This window comes from Epinephelus lanceolatus, chromosome 3, assembly GCF_041903045.1.
Source record: "Epinephelus lanceolatus isolate andai-2023 chromosome 3, ASM4190304v1, whole genome shotgun sequence".
In the NCBI taxonomy this organism is placed as follows: Eukaryota; Metazoa; Chordata; class Actinopteri; order Perciformes; family Serranidae; genus Epinephelus; species Epinephelus lanceolatus.
The window spans coordinates 24,416,374-24,438,553 of record NC_135736.1 but is presented as its reverse complement, the minus strand read 5'-3'; the positions used below and the strand labels follow the sequence as shown (position 1 = coordinate 24,438,553).

The 22,180-nt window shown below is 40.2% G+C and overlaps 1 protein-coding gene across 18 annotated transcripts in view; it reads left to right on the top strand.

Moving 5' to 3' along the window:
- The first annotated feature begins 1,862 nt into the window (after positions 1-1,862).
- The window catches only part of sorbs2a (sorbin and SH3 domain containing 2a), a 63,311-nt gene continuing 42,993 nt past the window's right edge, over positions 1,863-22,180 (top strand). For all 18 annotated transcript variants that reach the window (XM_078166169.1, XM_078166167.1, XM_033624208.2 and 15 more), the window contains exons 1-2: positions 1,863-2,416; positions 11,043-11,231. The gene's annotated coding sequence lies outside the window, so the exon portion shown is untranslated. The remainder of the gene's footprint in view (positions 2,417-11,042; positions 11,232-22,180) is intronic.

Below are 22,180 nucleotides of genomic sequence, written 5' to 3'. Positions count from 1 at the left end.
TGAGTCAAACAGAGGTCCATTCATTCCTATGGGAATCTGTGTGATATCTGATGTGCCTGCAAAACTCCCTCCCCTTCGTAATATTTTGGTCCGGACTGCCTCGGGTGCGTTCAAAAAAATTTGAACATTTGCGGTGGATTTCGTAGGGACTCTATGACGGTGTGCTAGCTAAGCTAACAGGCTGCTAACTAGCTAACAGGCTATTTTCTTAAATTCAGTTGCCTGTGTTGATGTCAAGTGAGTTTGTTTGAATAAAAAGAACTTGTTTATCTAGTTTTAACGCATTGTGAATCTGAGTAATGTTATTCTGTTAAAATATTTCATACAGTCAGATTGTCATTATGACTCCTTCAGCCGTTCATACGTCTTTTTAATGGAATATTTCACAAAACATGCCACGTACCTGGCAGTCCAGCATCTTCAGTTATTTGTTGCAATGCAGTATTGGTCCTGTTTTTGTCCTGGTGCTGTTTAAAGCGCATATTCCAAACTACTGGATGGCAAAAAAATTGACAAAATTAGCCTCTTCCCCACAGCTAGGTAGTTTCTATTAGGTTTCTATCCATCTGTAAAGAAATGCACTTCCTTGCATTGGACACTAGAGGCATCATCCATAAACTCACGGCTCCATGGACACCAGTCACATATGTAAGTGAAAACAAGGCGTAAGTGGTTGCAAACAAAATGTCTGCAATAGCCTACTATAATAACATTTGAGTAATATAAATATCCTTGTTTTACCTATTTACAGTGTTGGAAAGGTTACTTTTTAAATGTAATAATTTACAGGTTACTAGTTACCCTGTTAAAACTAGTTCTATTACTACTATTCTAATTACTTCATCAAAGTAATGTAACTTATTATATTTAATTATGTTTTGAATAGTTTTCTAACAAATGTGTTAAAGTGGGCAATTAAGATAAGCTAAGTTAAGCTGCACTCGTGGAAAGAACAGAATGAATGTTATATTCCACACATATTATTTTTAACAGAAAGAATATATTTACATGCAACCCCTTTATAATCTCAAATGTTTTAAACTGGGCAATAAAGCTAAAAAAATGTCTGAAAATAGGCTCTGCCAGAAGAAAACATTTCTGCACCACAAAAAAGAGAAAAGATGCAAAGCAACAGAATAAATGTCTAAGGCTACGTTTTTTTGTTTTTTTTTTACCAAAAAGAATATATTTGGATATAATCCTTTGTAACATTTTGATCAGTAACTGTAATTTAAAGATTTTTTCTCAGTAACTGATTAAAATGACATTTATTTTGTAAATTAATTACATAACTCTGCCTAGATATAACCTCTACTCTGCTTGCACTTCTACAGTGTATAAAGAAGATATTGAAGGCTTACCTGTATGCTTAGTGTGGCCCTACAGGTTTATTTTAAGTTTATCTTTTTCAGTTCTTTAATAGAAAATGTAACCCTACCCTAATAACACAAGTCAGGCCCATTTCAAACAGCCCAGTAGCCTAATTCTACAAGGATGCCAAGCTATAACTTACTTGTCATTTATTAATAGCTCCACATATGGCCTGAAACAGTTTGATGACAACATGGTATGCTGCCAGGGAAACACATATACATGTTGGCACAGCTCGAGCTTTATTCCCAGCATGGCTGTATGTGGATCACCCAGTAAGCCTCGCTGTATTATTATCATGTTGTGGCCATTAACACACAGCATGGAGCCTCCATTAAAGTTTCTGCTGCAGATGCAGGGTAAAGTGGCACTTTGCTGTTAGCTGTGAGCTGCACACAGGCCTGCTATGTGTGTGTGTGTGTGTGTGTGTGTCCTCTGTGAGCACTGATTGAACCGCGGGCGTTGCCATGGCTACACGCAGACCCAATGAGAAGCTCGCGGTGGACTGTTGCTGAATGAAAATAACAGAGGCCATTTTGCGCACGGAGCCACGGCATCATTCAATAATAATAAAAAGCGGAAACAGGAGGCAGGTTCAGTCCATTTCGGGACAGACGGGAGTGTTTGAGAGCCGGCGGAGCGGTGTGAGAGCTGCGGGACCGCGGTGCGACTGGCGGCGTAGTCAAACACACAAAAACACAGCGGCATGCGGTAACTACTTGTGTCGCCGCGTCGCCTCTTCCGTGGTGGTTTGTGTGTTGTGAGGGGGAAAAACGGGGACAGGACGACTTCACCGCATTGCTATCCGAGCCCTTGTGACCCCCGAGAGAGGGAGTTGTCTTTACTTAGCTGACCGACACCGGCGACATCCATGCGCGTCGAAAAACAGGTGTACGGTTTCATCACACGGACACCGCACTAGCTCGCGAGCCTCTGCTGCAGCTCGCGGTCTGTCTGCCCCGAGTTGAGTCATTACACATGGAAGAGGCTGATTACCTGACAATGTGCTGCGGGATTAGTGGAGAGAGGCGACGGTCGTTTTAAGGTAGGTATGAGCAGTCTGTTGTTGTGAAGGGGCTGTTAATAATATCTCTCCCTCCGCGCCGCTTTGAGCAGCTGCAGCGGCTCCGACCTAGGACTCCCTGTTTTTGAGGAGGTAAACAGGCTGTTTGGGGTGTTTTAAGTGTCTTACAAGCAACAGTGACCCTTTAGTTGTAATCGGGCAAATGAATCAGCTCATCCGGGATGCGGTAAGGTCGCCTCTGTTTCCCACCAAAGTGCATTCCGGTGGATTGCTGTTTCCAGTGCATTAAAGGGAGATGCGGTCAGAGCTGCATGGATGGAGGATGTTAAATACTCAAACCACAAGCATTTCAGCTGGGGAAATGTTGTTTTGCATTAGTAGCAGTAGCCTAAAGATTGAGGTACAACAACAAGCATGAATTGGGATATCCATGTTTAACCTACATCCCAAATGCTTAGGATAATCTCTATTGTTTGCTTGCACTTCTACAGGACAGTACAGTGCAATGTTTGATGTGCCATGTCAAAAAAAAAAACTTAGTTTAGCAGGTTTATCTCAATTAGATTTTACCCATGTGCAAAACTAACCCACAAACGCATGTTTGTTGCATTCACTGGCCTTTAAAGGTTGAAATCAGCCTCTTCTTGAGAGGACATGGATGCAAACCAGTGGGCCCCTGCTTGACTTTTGAATGCTGCTGCAGTAGTGCATTTTATGTAACATTTTAAGACAGCTGTGTTGCCCATGTCATATCCCAAATGTGACAGAAAGCATCAAGAAGTAGTCAGCCGCTGTGTTCTTTGGTGGTGGCTGCTGACTGTTATGAAGGGATGATGTAATGAGGAACAAGAAAAGGCCAGCAGCGGTGGATGGTATCTATGAGTCCCATTTGAATGCTGGGTGAACAGGGAGAGTGGGGAGGTGTCCACACCATGCACAAAGTGTAACACTATCACTCCGGGAACCTCATACCACTCCCAGTGTGGCCTACCTGTTCTGTGTGTGTGTGTGTGTGTGTGTGTGTGTGTGTGGAGGCTTAACTGGATGGTATCTTTGCTGTAGTATTCTGTGTATTTCTATGACTGCATACTTGTGTCTGGGGGAGAGGAAGCAGCACAATGGGACACAATATGCCGAGCAACAGTTGGCCGCTATCTGTCTCATGAGGGGCTACTGCACCAATAAACAGCCCCTCATAGAGGCTTAAATATACACACTTAATGGGCCATCATAGCATTTGGACTTGATTGATGGCCAATGTGCCAGAAAGTATGTCTCTGTTAGCGTTAACTCAGTTGCACCTGCCAGTTTAGAGTTACTGAGAGAGATTGTGTGTGTGTGTTTGGTGTGTGTGGACATGCATGTTTGAGTGAGAGCAGTAGAGAGGATGAGAGGAGGAAAGGGGATCAAGGCAGGCCATCAGGGAATAGGAGAATGTGATAGATTTTCTCCTGAAAGTACACAATGTAACAGGCGGTTGCTCTGATAGTTCACTTCATTTCCCCCTGGCTGTCGCTCTCTTTTAATCTCGCTCTCACACACTCTCATTTTAATTTCCCTTTGTTTTCGTGCCCTTTATTTTTGTGCCTTCTTCCTCCATCTGTCTCCATCTCCATCCCCCTCTCTGCCCTTCTTCAGAGGCTGATGTCATGGCTCAAGCGGTGTGTGAAATGCTTGCCTAATTCTTAGTCCCACTGATAATAGGGGCCGCCTGCAGGACATGCTTCCTCCCTAAGCATTTTCACTGACCAAATCCGTGAAAGCCAACCGAGCTGTTTGATGGTGGTGACTTTTTGCCTTAACTTCTGAGCCTCTTTTTGATAAACATATTAATTTGTTGCCAACAGTGGACTCATCAACGATTCTGGGTCAGTTTAAGTAAAGGATGTCACGATAATTTTGAATTTATCAATTAATAGGGTTAATATTAATAATCCAGACAGTCCTGTTATAAATGTAGCCAACAACATCACATAGTGGAAAAACAAATTTTGTATTTTTTCACAAGTAGAGATAGAATCAAAACATCATATCATGCCCTTTTCTACTTGTCAAATTGCAACGAGGAAGCACCACTCACTGTGGACTGTGTGGCAATACTGTTGCATTTACATTTACAATGATCAGATGTAGAAAAACAAATATTCTAGTGGCACATACAGAAACAGCAGAAGCAGGAACACTAAAGCAGGTTTTTAAAATGTCTTAAATTCAGTATTACAACAATAAAGCCTTAAAAGTCATTAAATAGTCTTAAATTATATTTTGTGAGGTCTTAACTACTGCAACCATTTAATCTTATTTCATATATCCATTTTTAATTTCTTTTTGTGAACATGAGTAAAGCCTTTCTATGTAAAAGTCCACATTTCTAATGTTACTAATTAAAAAACTATAATACTGTCATTTTACTTCATACTTGCACTTACCTGTTGGCAAAATGTAGATTGACACAATTCACTCTAATAACCATAATCGTACATAACACTTACCTCTGCACAAGACCACATACTACTTGCCTGCAGTGTTTATCTGACATGGCTAATAAGTAAAACATGATTTGTCCAAAAATCTGTCCGAAATGTGGTTAAAATGTGTCTTAAACAGGTCTTAAAAAGCATTCAGTTTAACTGTCTGATACCTGTAGACAACCTGTAAAATGCATAATGTAATAAAACAATTCTTTTTGTGCTGTTTAATTTAAAATTTGTATTATAAATGTGAACTTTTAGACAACCAAGACCTCCTGAGGTGGGTTAGTATTATTGAAATGTTTGCAAACCATGCCCATACAGCACAGGTAAATGTTGAAATCCACCAGCAACTCAATGGTAAATCATGACTATGTGTCTGAAATTTACCTGACACTTTTTTTACCAGCATATGGCAGGTGGCTGGTGCTAATTTCCCACTCTCACTAGAAAATTAATGGATTTGATATCTTAAACTTGTACGTATCAAAGTTAGGGATATCCATTTTGGTTAATTTAGCTGCTCATAAACCTGGTTAGTGCGTGGTGCAGCAAACTGAAGAGCAGCAAAACAAACCTATAGACTGACATGTGTTATCCGTCAGAAATATTCTCTGCAGTTAACCTGTTAACAGGTAGCAGTTGACATCCCTATTTAAGGTGTGTTAATGTGGAAAAATCCTAAATTCATTAACTGGTACATCTTTACTTAGTAATGTCTTTCCCAGCCAGGATCCTTTTTTTAATCCTGTTATGTAAATACAACTTCCATTTAGGGAATTTTAATGTATCTGTTTCATAAACACAAGTTTATTGCAGCTTTATAAAAAGGCAGAATTTAAAAAAAGGCTCTAAGCAGTCGAGGACTGAGACATGCTTTGAGCTAATTAGCGACTCAACACAGAGGTATTAAGGAGTCTTTCCTGCTAAGCTAGGAGAGAGTAGAGGAAGACTACCTTGAGAACACAGGTAGGTCAGAAGTCTGATCTTTAGATAATGTTAGACGAGTGTTTGCTGCCTAATGCTTGCACATCTCAGTTAATGGAGAAACTTGTGGAATTTTAACAGAATAGTATTATCATTTCTGTTCATTGTAAAGACAGAGTTCAAGTCTGATGAAGAGCGTCTTGCTCGAAACGTTACTTGTATTCCTCTGCTGCACACGGTGCTAATAAATGGACTGAACATTGGAGCCCTGTGGTGTGCGAGCTGTTTCTTCTTTGCATTCTATGTTCATTGTAAAGAAAATCACAGCAGCACCACAATATTTTTGCTGATGTAGTATTCAGCCTGTCATAGATCAAACTAATTTGGAAATGTGTGGCTAATTTCCGCTAGATATTTCCATATGAATTCAGATGAATTTAAAATAGCTAAGATAAAGCTGTCATAGCTTACAGGTTTCCAGATTGCATTTTGGCCAATGCCAAGCCTGTCCACATGGACTGTGGTCAGTAGCCCTCAGACTACAAACAGACTACAAGTGAACTAGCCTACATACTGAAACTAGAACGCTTCCAATACCATAACCTGCAAATTCAACATAATTCAGACAGATGATGTAAGAATTAATACAACAATTAAAGGCAATAATATTTAATGAGATAAAGTAAAATGTGTCCATCTGTGTACCGGAGTGCAGACCTGTAAGAGAATCTTTGTGGGAATTTTCTAGGTCAATGGCTGCATTAATTCTTTATAAACTGAACTCTGTAGGGAATATTCTGCTCCTGTTTGACACCAGAGGCCTTAAAACCTTTCGAGGTTATGGTTAGCTGGTTTGAAATGTATTATAAATGACTTCAACTTGCATCTAAAAATTGCATTTACTATATCAACACAAACCAGTGAGTCCTGTAGCTCATACTCCTGCATCGTGTGCTGCTCCAAAGCAACGACAGGTGTGTCTTGTCTCTGTCGAGCAGTACATTCGTGGGTATATTTTTCCTTTTTTGATCTGCTCCCAGGTTGAAGCGTTTTCCAGTAAGTGACACTTACTAATGTGTACATGCACAGCTCTCCTGCTTTTAATAACCTGCCACTTACTTAACTGGGAATGGCAGGGCCTTGCAGAGGCTGATAATGAATTAGGTGTTGAAATCGTACGGACGAGACCATGTCGACGCGGCCACTGTGGTCCAGACTGGCTCATAGGTCAAAGTGTCGGTGCGTTTGAGTGTGAGTGTGTGTCAGTCGCTATAAAAATAGTTTGCGCTGGTACTTTAATGAGATCCTTCCTAAGCTGCTGGTGTGTCATGTTGGTTTTAATGGTTTTGTAAATCATTCCTTCACATGCAGCAATTGATAGGAGATGCTAACTTTGTTCACTAGTAACACTGAGGCTCCCTGACGAAACTTTTGGGAGCACCAGTGCAAAGTTTTGGACTGGCCCTTTTAAATCAACATACAACACAACACATTTTCATGTTTTTCTCCACCTTAACTACATTACTCATGAATGCTTTGGTAATAAATAGGCAGTTTACATAAATAACAATGTGTTGTTTTATTTAAAGGAAAAAGACACAAACTCTTCCTACGCTCTGAAGTTAGCTGGTGTTTGCTGGGAGCTGAACTTGTGTACAATGTTTACACCTCAGATCACCTAGATATTTCAAGCTGCACAAATATTGGACTTTAATTTTGGCAATTTTCTCAAACCGATACAGTAAAAATGCTTGATTGTGAGTGTGTATGTATTTTGTATGTGTTGTTTGCTGGTCCGTATTGGAAAGGTGATAGGACCTGAACAGATCTTAGTTGTGGTATGGATGGAGTAGTGACAGTATATGTTGACGCCTTATCTTGAAAGGCTGATGTCACGTGTGTATTATGGACTGTTTCAATGCATATATCTAAAGGTCAGGATTTTGGGGCACAGCAATTTCAGTGGTGGCTGGTTTGACCATGGAGACGTGAGTGGCTGCTAGCTTGATGCAGAAACATCAAACCCTGACTCGATTCAAACCAGCCTGGACCACGTTAAAGACTGTGGTCAAGCTAGCTGTCAGTGGTTAAACCAGCCTCCGTTTAAGTTGCATCCAGACACATGCAGAGCAGAGCAAAGTTGCAGTGAGTAGAGCAGACACAGTGACGTTGTTTGCAAATCAACACGCACACCAATTCTTGATCCGTGCTGGTGTTTCACAAGATATACACAACGATGACAAACAAACAAGAAAGAAATACAAAATGGGTGGCATATTTACAAGTCGCTCCCAGTAATATAATTTAAGGTGCTTTCACACCTAATGCATTTGGTTCAGTTAAAACAAACTCAGGTCCGTTTGCATAATTAGTATTGTTCATTTGGGGTGGTTTGAAGCTGTCAGTTGAACCCTGATGCAGACTAAACCACCAGACCGAGACTGCCTAAAAAGATGGGTCTTGGTCCGTTTCCAAATGGACTCTGGTGCAAGCTAATATGTTATTTTAGCAGGATTTCTACAGCTACACCAAGTCTAAACAACAAATCCATCTGCTGATTGTGAAATCCATCAGCACTCACGTTATTGATCTTGAGGAAGGCCATGTGTAGCCCATAACCTATTTATGCTAATGCATACAAGTAACCATGGTAATATGTATGAATGTTGGCAAGGATATTTTCTCTGATGAAAACACTGTTAATACTGCCATGATTGTATCTGACTAGGTGTGCATTGTCTGTTGATTATGTCCATTAAAATGTGTGTGACAGTGATTCCACAGTGTAAGACCCCGAATCATTACTGTACAAGATGCATTCCTTTCATCCTGTCTCTATGTTAGTCATTACTCATAACACGCAGTTGATTTGCAGTCTAATACTTTCCCACTAATAATGCTTCCAATCAGTTATTTCTCTATGAGCTCTTTGTGACACCAAAGAACATAAATAAACATTTTAAAGGCATTAAAGTGCTACTGCACAAACTTTTGTTGGAAATTGATTTCCCCAAATTTCCCCCAAAACTGTCCAATTGACATGTTACTTGCCAGGCGGTAGAACTTCATGATTATCCCTCTTGGTTAATTTGCAAAAAGTCGGTGTGAACAGGGATCAAACCAGAACTAAAATGCAGCAGTACTTTTCCTCTGGTATGGACCGAATGAACCGAACTACAGGTGTGAAAGCACCCTAGTAGCACTGTCTCCAAAAATGGGCGCAAAATGAGACTAAATGGTCTGAAGCCCTGTTGGTCATCCTTTATAAAGTCTCATTTGGGTTTAAGGATAATGTCTAAAGTACATAGATATTAAGTTTAATACCAAACTAAACTCAGGTGCTGCGGCCGTTCAATACTTTATCGGTCTCTTGATACTCCCCTGATTCTGTCCCCAGTGTTACATCATTAGCACCTGTCAGTCGTCAGCTTTTCACCATACCTCCATGATCCTTGGCACGTGACCAGAAATTTCCAGGGGCCAGCTGCTGTTTGATCACGTCTGCTGACACACCAATCACTGTAATAGGCTGCCAAAACCCTACGGTCTGCAGTTGGACTGTTTGGGGGGCATAGTTGCAGGAGTGCTACTTATCATTGGAGCTGTCCGTGCACGTGTAGATGGGATTTTTACATTACCACTTCATCACTGGCATGATGACAGCAGACACAGATAGTGTTGATCCAGGACATCTCAGCTAAGGCCGTCCATGTTTGATTTAAAGTTTGCCAGCATGTTGACACTTGAGTAAACGTGTTTATGAGTTTCGTGTTTTACATTTGGAGATTTATACACCATCTGCGTAAAATACGTGACCCAGCTAAACTCAGTGGTTTTTTACAGTTGCACTAAGTGGTCCACTTAAGATATAGAGCGACACATGGGATTGTTTTTAGTTGTTGGCACGCCAGCTTAAAAAAGGATGTGGACTAAGGAAGCTGATGTCACCCCACTGCTTTATTTAAGTAAGCTGGAACAAGGCAGGAAAACCTCAACAACAGGCAGCATCAGTAACTGTACCAGTAATTGTTACAATCACAGTAGTTTCAGCCATCTGTGTTTGTAGAGAAAAAATAAGTCACCGCTCAGCAATCTTATCAGCATTTACTCGCTACTAATGGAGCCGCATTACCATTTCCTTTATAACGACTGCTGAACTCTTCCTGAACCCAACACGGTAATTTGTTAGTCGCTGATTTTTGTGCCTGTTTTGTTTATTGTCGAATACGGGTGTGAAGGGAGGAGGTGGAAGTGATCCAAATAGCATATTGCACAGTAGCTGCCTGGTTGGTTTTAGGTATCCAGGCTCTAAAAATGAGATGCTAATAGCAGTAGTTACATCATCATTCTGGGAATAGCAGGGAGTCTGGGGTCTAGAGGTGCCTCTGGCTGACCTCCTCTGCTGTGTATATTCAGCCTGTGTGTGTACGTGTGTGGTCATTTCCAAATATACATTCCCATATGGATTACACAGCAGTAAGATTATTAATGACACAGGTGAGTGGACACATAATTAGTCTGTATATATTTACAGCCCGATATGACACTGACTGCACATGGTTTAGTTGTGATAAAAAGAGCAAGAGCCAGTGTGTCTGCTTCTCCTCTGTGTTTATGTGTGCACATTTGCGCATCTCTGAGCCACCCCCTCTTCGCAGGCAGTCAATGTGTCGGCAAAAGAAAGTGAAAGAAAGTCTCCTGTGAGAACACTTTGACACTCCTGTCAGTTTCCGTGTGGAGTCGTCCACTTGACATAGCCCCACACTGACGACATTGGCTGCTGTGTGACATTAAAGCCCTGGAGGGGCGATGGGCATGTGGAGACACCCCTCTCTGTCTGCTCACTCCCACTGCCATCCTAACCCTGGGTCATTTAACCATGCATAACTTGTCAGAGGTGCACCTACCTCACGCATTTTGTACCTTAGAATTTCAATGTGTGTGTGATGCTGTTTGTAGAGTGTGTATGTAGTATAGTCTGTCTCTGCTTGTTTTTGTGAGTGCATATCATGTGGTATGCATGCAAACATGTGTGCGTGTGGTAAAATAGAGATAGTCAACCCTGTCACTTTGCCCCCACCCATGTACACTGGGGGGTAACTTTCCAGTCTCATAGACGAGCATGCCTGAGTCTGAAAATAGCCGTATCTGATCACTGCTTCACCCAAACAGGGAACTCTCATTCCCTGTCACTCCCACTCTTTGGCTCTCTAACTTTCTCCTCGTTCTGTTGTCTCTTTGCTTCCCAGGCATTAAACGGGATAAGACCTGGGAATAAAGCCTGACCAGGAGGAGAGACTTATCCTGAGCGGAGGGAAGAAGACGTATAAACAAATCAGAACATAACAAGACAAAGCGTGAGGAAGAGGCAGTTGGGCTCGCAGCTCACCTATACCTGACTCTTCCTAGCAAGTCTCCAGTCTTTTGGTTTTATGACGGTAAGAGTTAAATTTCCTCTGCTTGATGGACTGTTGCACCTGCACCCTGCTGGCTTTTAGGGTTAAATACCACAAAAGATACTGCAGGGTTGTGTTTCATTAGGAGATAATGTGCTCATGTGCATTTTAATGCCAAAACAAAGGAGAAGTTTATTATTTAAGTCCAGTTTTCAAAGTGTTTGAACATTGGGAATTATGGATCAACAATTACAGGTTAAATTTACCTTTCTGACTCACAAAAAAAGAATACATGTGATTTACATACATTTGTGTTCTTAAAATTATCCTCAGTGTTTGATTTCTGCACACACACAAACAGATTACATAGTGCTGTCTGTTCCTCTGTGATGTGTCTGCATTCATATACACATTGATGCTTTAAAGGGAATGTAAATTAAAGAGATGTGAATAGATTTTACAACCCAAACGCCAGAAGTGAATTGTATTTATCTGTTCTGCCAAAACCCACAATTATAGAGCTAGAGTAGAATTTTTGTCTTTTGTGACAGTGGACAGGGGAAATGGTGTCAAATAAAACCGTGGTTGCTACCGCAGTCACCTCAGGAATAGCATCAGCAAATAACTCAGATTACAGTTTTGGATTGAGAAGTTTTATGCATCAAACCCAGAAGATTAATTTAGGCTTGAATAAAAAAAATTGCCAAACTTTTTGTACTTTGATTGACTAAATGTCAAGGAAAGTGTAAATTCTACCTCCTGAAACTTCCTGTCCTCTTTCCGTTTACCGCTTACCTTCCCATAATTTGGCCCCGGAATCACTTTTTCCTCTCTCTGTCCCTTTTATATACTTCCATCTCCTGTTACACCCTTTTTCATGGTCTCTTCTTTCCCACTCAACAAAAGCCATGCTCCAATCCCTCCATTAGGCCAGTCTCAGAGGTGTTGTGGAATGTCACCTTGACCCCTTGGGTACACAGTAAGGGGTGGTTCCCAGCCTCGGTTCGTAGCACGGGTTCTCTTGGTTTCCTTACTGCCGGACCCGACATACAGCGAGGCACTTTGTCTGTTCCTTGTAAACGTCACAGGGCGCTCCATTTTTCCATGGTATATGTGACATTATTGAAACATATATTGATTCATACCAGTCCCAGTAAAACTATTTGTTTGCAGACTTTTATAATACTCCTGTTAAACTGTTTGGTTAGACATAAGCTACATTATTTGGGACACAGATGGCTAGATAACCTGCAACGTGGGTCTAGGATGAAGTTACTCTGTTGGAAATAGAACAAAATAAGTCAGATTTGAACACAGATTTGTTTATTTATATGTCTAGACTTAAGTACAGAATGAACTCGTACAGAATGTTTCGAGGTATGTGTGTCCTACAAATCAGGGAGCTTACCAGGGTGGTACAAAAATACTAATGTCTCACTTTCAGCAGCTTGAAAACTTCAATTCCCTTGTTACTGTCACACTGTTTTGCCCTCCTCTTCCTCATTCCTTCCTGATAGTGAGTATTTGTTTAAAAGCTGATGTACAAAAGCGCAGACACATTCAAAAGGTGCCTTTGCAGAATAACTGCAAACACAAGGCTCTTGAATTTCAGTCTCATGAGGCTTTGTGATACTCTTAGTAAACAAGCATCTTTCCTTCCCTGTCTGACATGCAAAATACCTTTAAAATGCCTTGGTATTTATGCACATATTTGAATATATATTGACTCATATTTACTGTCATTAGTTGCAGTATTCTTTGTCACCATTTAACATCAACAAAGGGCTTTCAAACCTCTGACTTAATTAGAATAGATGAACTGTCACCTCTGTAAGATACTTCCTGCCATCATTTCTCTTTAACCAGCTGGTGAATTTTTGAAAACACAAATGTAAAATCACAATAGTCTCTCATGCTTTACATCCAGAGTACATAAAAATTCCTCAGATGCATTTCCATAATGATCTGGACCACCTCAGAGGGTAAAGGGCCCTGTCTAATGGCAGTAAATATAGCACCCCTGCTAATCAAGTTCCTCTTATCTTCGTGCTCGACACTTAACACTGGTACCTGGGGAATCCAGACTATGTATGGGAAACGTAATCTTAGCCACAGCTGATAGCCTTTCAGCTTTAGTGTACCCCTTGTGTCGAATGACAGACTATTTTCAAAATGTTTCGTTGTCCTCGTTAGATTTGAAAAATGGTGTAAAAGAGTGGCACGCAAAGTCTTCACTGAACTGCTAAATTTGTCCCTAAGGTATCAAATCTTAATGTGATAACTACATTTTTCTTCAGCCACTCATTTTTTCCTGTCGAGGTGCAACGATCTACAAGGCTTCTTTGCTGTCAGGCTGTATTTTGCACAGAGCTAATTTCCCCACAAGGGTGATTAATAATAAGCAGTGTTTACCTCCCTCATTCTCTAGATAGGAATGTTTACTGCCCCGGTGTTTAAAGAAGCTAATTCCTGCTTTCTCCTGGATGTCTGTTCTCCATTAGGCCTCTTACTAAACATCTTAGGCAGACTTCTTCATTACTAGATAGTGACACATTCAGTCAACATTTTTGGCCTTATGTACTGGTATGAGATTGGAATCAAGTTGGAGTGAAAGAAAAATGTATATACTGTTGAAGTGAAGTATCAATCAGGCAGTAAAATCAGCATTTGTCTAGAAAATTCTCTCTCAAAGGCATGAACCTAATTTGGAAAACATTCATTTAAAAGCAGACATGTATTCAGTGTCATCTACAACCTCTTTACTGTCTTTTATAACCTGTTAGTATGCTATGGTACTCATCTTACTGTAGATCCTTCTCTTGCTTGCATTAGCTGGTAGGCATTTGCCTACCATGGATTCCTGCTCTCAGGAGTGAGAAGTCTTCGTAAAGATCATCATCCCCGTAGCATTTTAAGAAATCATTTGTTGGTTTTATAGAGCCTGTGCATAGTTTGTGAGCAGTGTAAAGTCAAGTGGTCTAGTTTGTTTTACAGCTTGTACATCACAGTTTAAACTTAAAGTGTTTGAGATTCCGAGGTGACCAGCAGTTGTTCTCCCGTCACTCAACCATTTGAAAAAGCTGAGGCCATAACAGGGGCCCGGCTACAACACTAAGTCAAACTGTCTTGTCAGGAAAAGCTCAAGCTTCATCTTTGAAATTGCTTTGGCGTGCTGCACCATGTAGCAGCACTATATCCTATAATATAACTGTATCTCTGCTTATATTTGCTTGTTGTGATTGTCTACATGTAGAGTACACATCTTGCAGAGGAGGACATGGAATAGTGGCAGCTCTAGAGGTGTTGTTTACTTGTGATGCTGTGTCCCCAGACAGCTCTTGCCAGACTGCTTACATAATCCTACATGCTAATATCAGCTCCTTCTCATTTTCACTCTGTGTTTGCCTTTTCAGACATATTCCTTTTGGGAATCTCTCACCCTCTCTGCATCATCTAGTTTTTTATTTGAAATTTCCATACCGTCTTTTTTTCATCTCTCTCTCTCTCTCTCCCTTTTATATCCCTCCTCGTGAACATCAGAGCAGTCTAAAGCGAGTGCGTCTTTGGCTGTGTGTAGACATGGTAAGATAACAAACCCACAAATTGTCACATCCAATTCATCCTTCTTCTCCCATAGCCCCGACTCACAGTGCTGGGGCTTGTGTTGCATAATTGCATTAGTGCTCTCAGGCCAGTGGCTCTGCTCGTTAGTGGGGTTGTGATGCAATCTGCAGAACACACGGGCCTCTGTTGTTTGCAGTATGGGCAGTGAGTGGGCATGCAGGGTCAGCGTATTGACCTCCCCTATCCATTCATACAGCCAGAGGGGGGTCTGCTAATGAGTGGCAAGGTTGAACAAACAAGGCTGATAACGGAGACTTTGTTGGAAGAGGTTGTTCTTCAACTAGTGGCAGTGTTGATGCAGTCGAACAGTTACATGGAGCTTAAATATATTCCTTATAAAATGGCCTCCATCTAATAACAAGTATCTTTGTGTGAAAGAGAGCTTTAAAACTTTGTATAAAGACTCATTTCATTTGAGCTATTAGTTCTGCATTAGCTGTGTTTCTCAATTTTTTTAGTAATGCATTAAGACTGCTTTATGTTTAGTATTGATTTTTGATTTAAGGCATGGTTTGGCTCGGGGGTATTCACTGTTCTAAATTCAAATGCAGGCCACAAAGTTGCTTAAAAACCTATGCAACCATGCCAGTATGCTAATACAATAGCAACCCAAGCATAAGAAGGCTAACCTTTAGTGCATAATGTTTTGCAGAACGTGTCCACAGCAGTCATCAACATGTGCCAGTGTTCTTGTTAAACATTTTTGGCAAGTGACCAGGGAATAAGCAGGATAATCTTCTGAGTTAAGAAGAACCCTTAACAAGGATTTTGACACATGCCTCTGTGCTGTGCTTTATGTGCTTAAACACATTGATGTGGATCAAATTCAATGTCACATTGTCAGATTTTGATTTCAGAATTTTGACTGAATGGTGACACCATCATGGTGGAAAGTTGTTGAGCTATAACTACTATATTTAGGAGGCCTTACTAGACAGAGTCATAAACAAAACATTGAACAGAACTTGATTTAATTCATTCTCCTGCTTGTATGGAAATACAAATTCAATAAATCCAGATACTTGTATGGTCCAGTGGTTCCTAGCTTGTATGCAGTATACCAGCCTCCGCTGTATCTGAAGTTACCACAGCCTCAAATGAATAGACACATTTAAAAAATCAGAACAGCCTCATTATGTATTAATGTGTCATCAAGATGAATAGGTCCACTTCACCAAAGGCTACACTTCAATAAGCTGGATGGCTGTCGAGCCAATGTTATTTTATTAACTTGTCCAAAATGGAGATAACAAGTGATGAGCTGCCTTTGTGGCAGCTGATGTAACACTTTGCTGCTTCTGCAGGATTTACAAAAACTAGCAAATTTATGCTTGTAGTAAAACATTATTTGCATCAAGACCACCGTATCATTTTTTGATGATTTCCTGTGATTCAAACTACAAAAGTAAGCACCCGTAGAGTGTGAATGTAATTAACTTTAGTCAATTGTTAAAAAGCCAAAGCCAAACGTATAACCATTAGAAGAGAAGAGAATCCTTTATTTGTCCCACAGCGGGGAATTTTGCAACATTACAGCAGCAAAGAAACAGTGCAAACAGGAAGCATCAATAAAATAACAAAAAAAATACAAAGCAGTTTATAAGTACATAAAATAAGTAAACTGTACAAAATCAAAGAGCAGTGTAAAAACAAACAGTATAGAAACACTAAACAATCTGATAAGGAAGCATTAAAAAAATAAGCAGAGTGTAATAAAGAGACAGACTGAATGACTGATTTTACATTACTGACCAATGGAAGTAAAGATAATGCACAGTTTAACAACAATGATATTCCACTTGAGTGATCGATTGTAAGCAGTAAAAAATAAAAGCAAGATATAATAAGTATCCTTCTCCTGTACTGTTTCATCATAGCACTGAATGATGTACTGTTGAAATGTTAATTAGTTTCACTTGTTTGGCTCATGCCCGGCAAAACATTGAAACTGTAAAATTCAGTGTCCACTGAAAGCACAGTGGGTATTTACATATAGCTAGACTCTTATTTTGATTCCCAAGCCCTCCTTTTTTCCTCTTACCGCCACCACATACTCCCACATTTTTACCACAAAAATGCACCACTGAAATAACTTGGCCGCAATTCAGTAATTAAGGAATGAAGCATTTCTAAATTCTGCCATTTTTGGAGGGGTCATTGTCCCTGTCAGCAGGGTTTCAGGCTGGCCATGCCTCGACTGAGATTTATGTGGGATCTCCTGGGACATTCTGTTGCCTTGTTCAGGGTGGATTTGTTCCCTCTGATTTGATGAAATTGAATGTTTTACATTAATATGGTGTCTGTTAATATTTCTACCATAATGTATGTAAGAGGAAAAATCTTACAAGCTTTCAGCAGCTGATAATCTTTGGCATATAGAACAGCTGAACATAAAATGTCTATCTGATGACTTTTTGGTTGGGTCTTTAAATAGATCTGCTAAGGAGCTTAATCTGTTGACATCCTGTGAGTATGTCTCAGTCTGAGTGACCACTCAAGGGTCAGGACCCTCGAGGCCATAGTCGGCTTATCTCCAATGATTGTTCACTCTCTCCTGCTGCCCTCACACATGCGCACACAAGGATCATTAAAATGCCATCCTGAAACTGAGTAAATGACATGGAAATGGCTACAAATAAACTTCTATACAAAAAGTTATATTTCAGTCCAATGAGTTTTAATGAGTTGAATCATTTTACAGTTTATTTGATCATTTATATAATTATTGGGTTTATTTTTGTATTATTTCATGAGACTTTTTTTTCATTGTGACATCATTTATCATCAGCAATTTTGGAGTCCAGTTGCTGACAGGGGTGCATGCTTTCATAAGTAGCTGAAATGATAAATTCTTGACTTGTCTTGTAAAGGGAGTGAGCAATCAATGGAGGAAGATATGCAGCTGAGCTAGTGCAGAAGGAATTAGGAGTTGTCTTCCGCCCACGGCCACGTACTGTAACCACAAGACTGAATAAGGTCGTGTAAAATCCTTAAATAATGCTTCAGACAGTTCCATCATTGTTATTATGTCTTTTGTTTCCATTGTTATAATTTTTCTCATGGAAGGATGGTGACACACTTGTTTTTAGACACTTGTTTTGTCTATGCCAAGGCAAAGTGCCAGTGACTAATGGCATCCCAGCCAGTGCTCTTTGAGGACATTGTTTGTGTTTTTCTTTCTTTTCTTTTGTGTCTCCATTAAACTGTTTGGGTTACATTCTTCATCATGTTATTGTTTTTTCAGGACATTTCTTTTAGTTTAAGAATCGTGCCAAATGACCTTTTATTTGCTAATAAGGGCACCAATGGGGGTTCAGGACATTTATGATGCGCTTTAACCTCATTCATCAGTCGCATTAAGTTTGTCATCAAAGTGTTGTCTCCACACTCATTTTATGAGGTAGTTTATAAATAGCGCACACAGAGACAGATTACTTATTGAATGTCCTATATTCTCAATGCAACTTAAGTACTATTCGGACAGGATTAGTTTTACATAGCGATGTGGACTAATGTCAGTTTACCACAGGATGTCTGTATAATTCTCACAGGACAAGAAATCTCCGTAATTCTTCCAGAGATGGGAGTGGTAACTCGGTTTGCGCCCTGCCATCACCTCCTTGTTATCATGTGCATGCTACCTTGCTTCCTGTAAGCATCAGCTGAAGGATAATAATAATTAATGATTAGCCCAATATGAAATATTGCCCATGATCAGGATTGTGTGTACACAACGATTAGCAATATGGATTTATATTAGGCCTACCTAACACAGCCAGAAGTCTCGTGGCTCTGAAAAGTGCTTTCCTCTCGACCTTTTTGGTTGGTCTCCTATGTAGGGCTATGCGATCATTAGAAGAATGTCCACTATCATGACTGAAGACAGCACAGAATGCTTCTTCAAGCGCCTCCATCATCGAAAAAACAGAGGATCGCATTCGCACGGGATCAGTATTACCCGAGTTATTTTCTCTGGACCGTTTTACAGAAGGTAAAAGTCGCCGTAGTTTTTACTGACATTATCCGTAATTATTACAGACATGGCGCATTTGGACGGGACTAAAACCCCTGGTAATAATTACTTTACCCCACGTCTCCACGTTAAACTAATCCCGTCCGAATAGGGCTTTAAAGACATACTAGGCTGAAATCATCAATTACTGCTTGTAAACAGGAAGGCCAGCAAAAGTAAAAGTAAAAGCGAACCCCAGAGTCACTCTTGTTATGGAGCGAGCTTTGTCCATTTGTCATTTCGTCTCTATTTATTTGTGTTTTTTTATTGCTGTATCCATAATTTTCATAACTTCCTCTTAGATGCATGCTGCTTACAGTCTTATCACCTGCCTCTACCTTTTTATGAAGTCCTGACCTTACCTTCAGACTTTGTCCAGGTCTGTCGGGACACCGCAAAATAAGAAGAAAATACAGGAAGAGGGCAGGTTTCTTGCAGATAAATACACAGCTACACACATCTAGTGGGTCATATGTGATGATTGAGGGGGATTACGTCTGTGTGAGTCTGCGCATTGTTTATAAGCAAAATCCTACATAGTATAACTCTAACTTCCGGTATGGAAAATTCTCATGTCATCAAGTGGAGGAAAATGGCTGTGCCATTATAGAAACAGTTTCTGGTGATTTAGCTAAAATCAATGGTAATGTTCTTTAAATAAAGAGACGATGGGGGTGAGCTGTCTACCACAGTGTCTTATGTTTCTGAAGGAGTCAAAGCTCAAACCCTTTTAGTCCACTGATATGATCTGATGGCTCCCAGTAGGTCACCCAACAGGCTAATGAGACTTGATGGGCTTGTGGTGTTGGACATCACAGCTTTCTGTGGCTTATAGCTCTGACTTGGGTATTTGCAGTCCCACAGCTATTACACTCAGTAATTGCATACACACTAGTCTCCAGAGTGGCCGAGCAATGCCTAAATTACAGTCGGTGGATAAACCACGGCAAAGTAAGAAAATAAAGTTAACATACCAAATGCCTTGGCCAGCAAAACTAGGACACGAATTGAAAACTGCTCTTTGGAAACTAAGGTCTCTTGTTTGTTTATTTAGCACATTTAGCTTTCATTCAGTAAAGATATAGCAGGAACTTAATGTAGATATAAGTTCTGGGAATTGGCATTTAGATTAATTCATTATTAGAAATGAAAGGAGCGTTTGATCTGTCAACATTTATTCCCACAGCTTGTAATTATTACATTAGGCATTACATTTCAGAGAAGCACTCCTTGAATATTAATGGAAACATTTGTTGCCTCTCCAGTATACTGTATACCATGATGTGCATACTGAAAGACATGAGCTGCTAATGATCTATCTCTGGCTTTAGAGAGAGCTTCACATTTTGTGATTAAAAGCTGTTAAAGGTCTGAGCGGATAGTGAAAGTTGTCAGGAAGTGTCAAGCCTGGCGGGTTTTCTTCAAGTGTCCAGCCATAACATTACACCATGCCCACAGCTGCTGTGTCGCCGCGGATCTGTCCCCAAGAAACATGATCCTGTTTATAATCTGACCATCATTTGGACGGCGACTGCCTGCGACGCCAGACCCATGATTTACCCCAGTGCGTGTGTGTGTGTGTGTGTGTTTTCAGAGATAGATTTATGAGGGCATACTGTATGAGGGTGAGGGTTAGGTCTTGAGGGGCTGAAAGTATCCCACGGTGCATGGCTTCATGTAGTCCCACAAGTAATATTTCTTCCTCACCAGCATCAACTGAGTTTGCAAACCTTTATGCAGTGTCAACAAAGTAGTTGTGTATGTGGATAAATTAGGGTATATTAATGATTTGATGGTTGATAGTGAGTTTTTAATATTAGTATAGTACTTATAAGTTACTTCTGTTGCAGAAGAGCTCTTGTAAAGATCGTTGTCAGGCCGTGCAGGTTGAGTTCAAATAAACACAAGAAGTTTGTGCTCTAGAGAAAGGATCAACACTCAGTGAGAAACCTAAGCCCTATGATAAGCTAATATGGCAAGGCTTAACTGTACAAACCAATGAGCAGTGAGAACTAGCATGTCTTTGGGGCCATCGGGTGGGAACCTCCTTTCACCGGTGTTTTGTCTAGTTGGTCCCACGACACCTCCAGGAGGCTAGACAGTGATCTCTAGCGTCCCAGAGACACTCCCCTAATGCCAGGTCTCACTGCTCTCCTCCCTGCACCAACCCAATAACCTCCTTTACCTTACTTACGCATGACTTTCTCAGCCCAAACAGCACTGCCACCTTCAACCAAACCCAGGCTCCGTACATGCGAGCTCTAGGTAGAAGCAGGGCTGATACTACCTTTCCTAGCACATTCACCACACTCTATTTCACACGCTACATAGCATAACTACATATATATATATATATATATGTAGTTATATATATATATATATATATATATATATATATATGTATATATATATATATATATATATGTATATATGTAGTTATGTCTGAAGTGTTTTACCTGAGAGAAGTGGTCCCAAATGTGCCTTTCTGTGTGTCCAGTAAACACTGTCTTTAACAAACTTAGTAGAACATTTGCATTACTCATGTCACTGCCTTGGCAAAGCAAAAACCTACAACATAATTGATGGCAAATTAGATTCTAAATACAAATCAAATGACCTCTTTATAAAATAAGCAGGTAGTTATTTTTATTGACTGCCTCTCTGGGTACAGCTTTTATCATCTGTCTCCATTTAAACTTACCTAAGTTGCATATTCACTGACAGTTGTTTTTGATTGGACAAATACAAATAAATTATACATGTATTTTGTTGTGAAATGCCATGTATCGCAGCATGCTAAAATTCTGACCATGCATAACTAATGGCACCTTATACATAGACCATTTGGTTAGTGTTGGCTACTATGTAAACCAGTGTTATTAAGGCATGGCCCCGTAAGGTTTTGTGTCAGCATGGAGACAAAGTAAGAGAAGTGATAATGAGGTAACAAAACATTTTATGTTTTTATGTTCTGATTATAGCCAGATGTTTGTTGGATGTTATGTTATTTTTGAGGCTGATACTGACATAGGTATTTGGAAGTTTTTTTTAATAAAAACATAACATAATCAACAATCTGGATACAGATTTCTTTGGTTGGTTTTGTACAGTAATGCTACGTGACCTGCATAGTTACCAGGCCATTCTACAGTCAAAACAGTAACTCGTCATTTACCTCTGGTGGACAGTTGGCATGGTGACATAATTGGTTTTGGTTAGGGGTGTACAAATGTTTTTGGAAAGAGGGCCACATTAGTTAATGTGAAAATACCTGGGGACCAGCTGCTCCTCCCATCTAATCAGTTATTGGAAAAAAAATCATACAAATGAAAGATATTCGTCTTTCAGTGAAAAG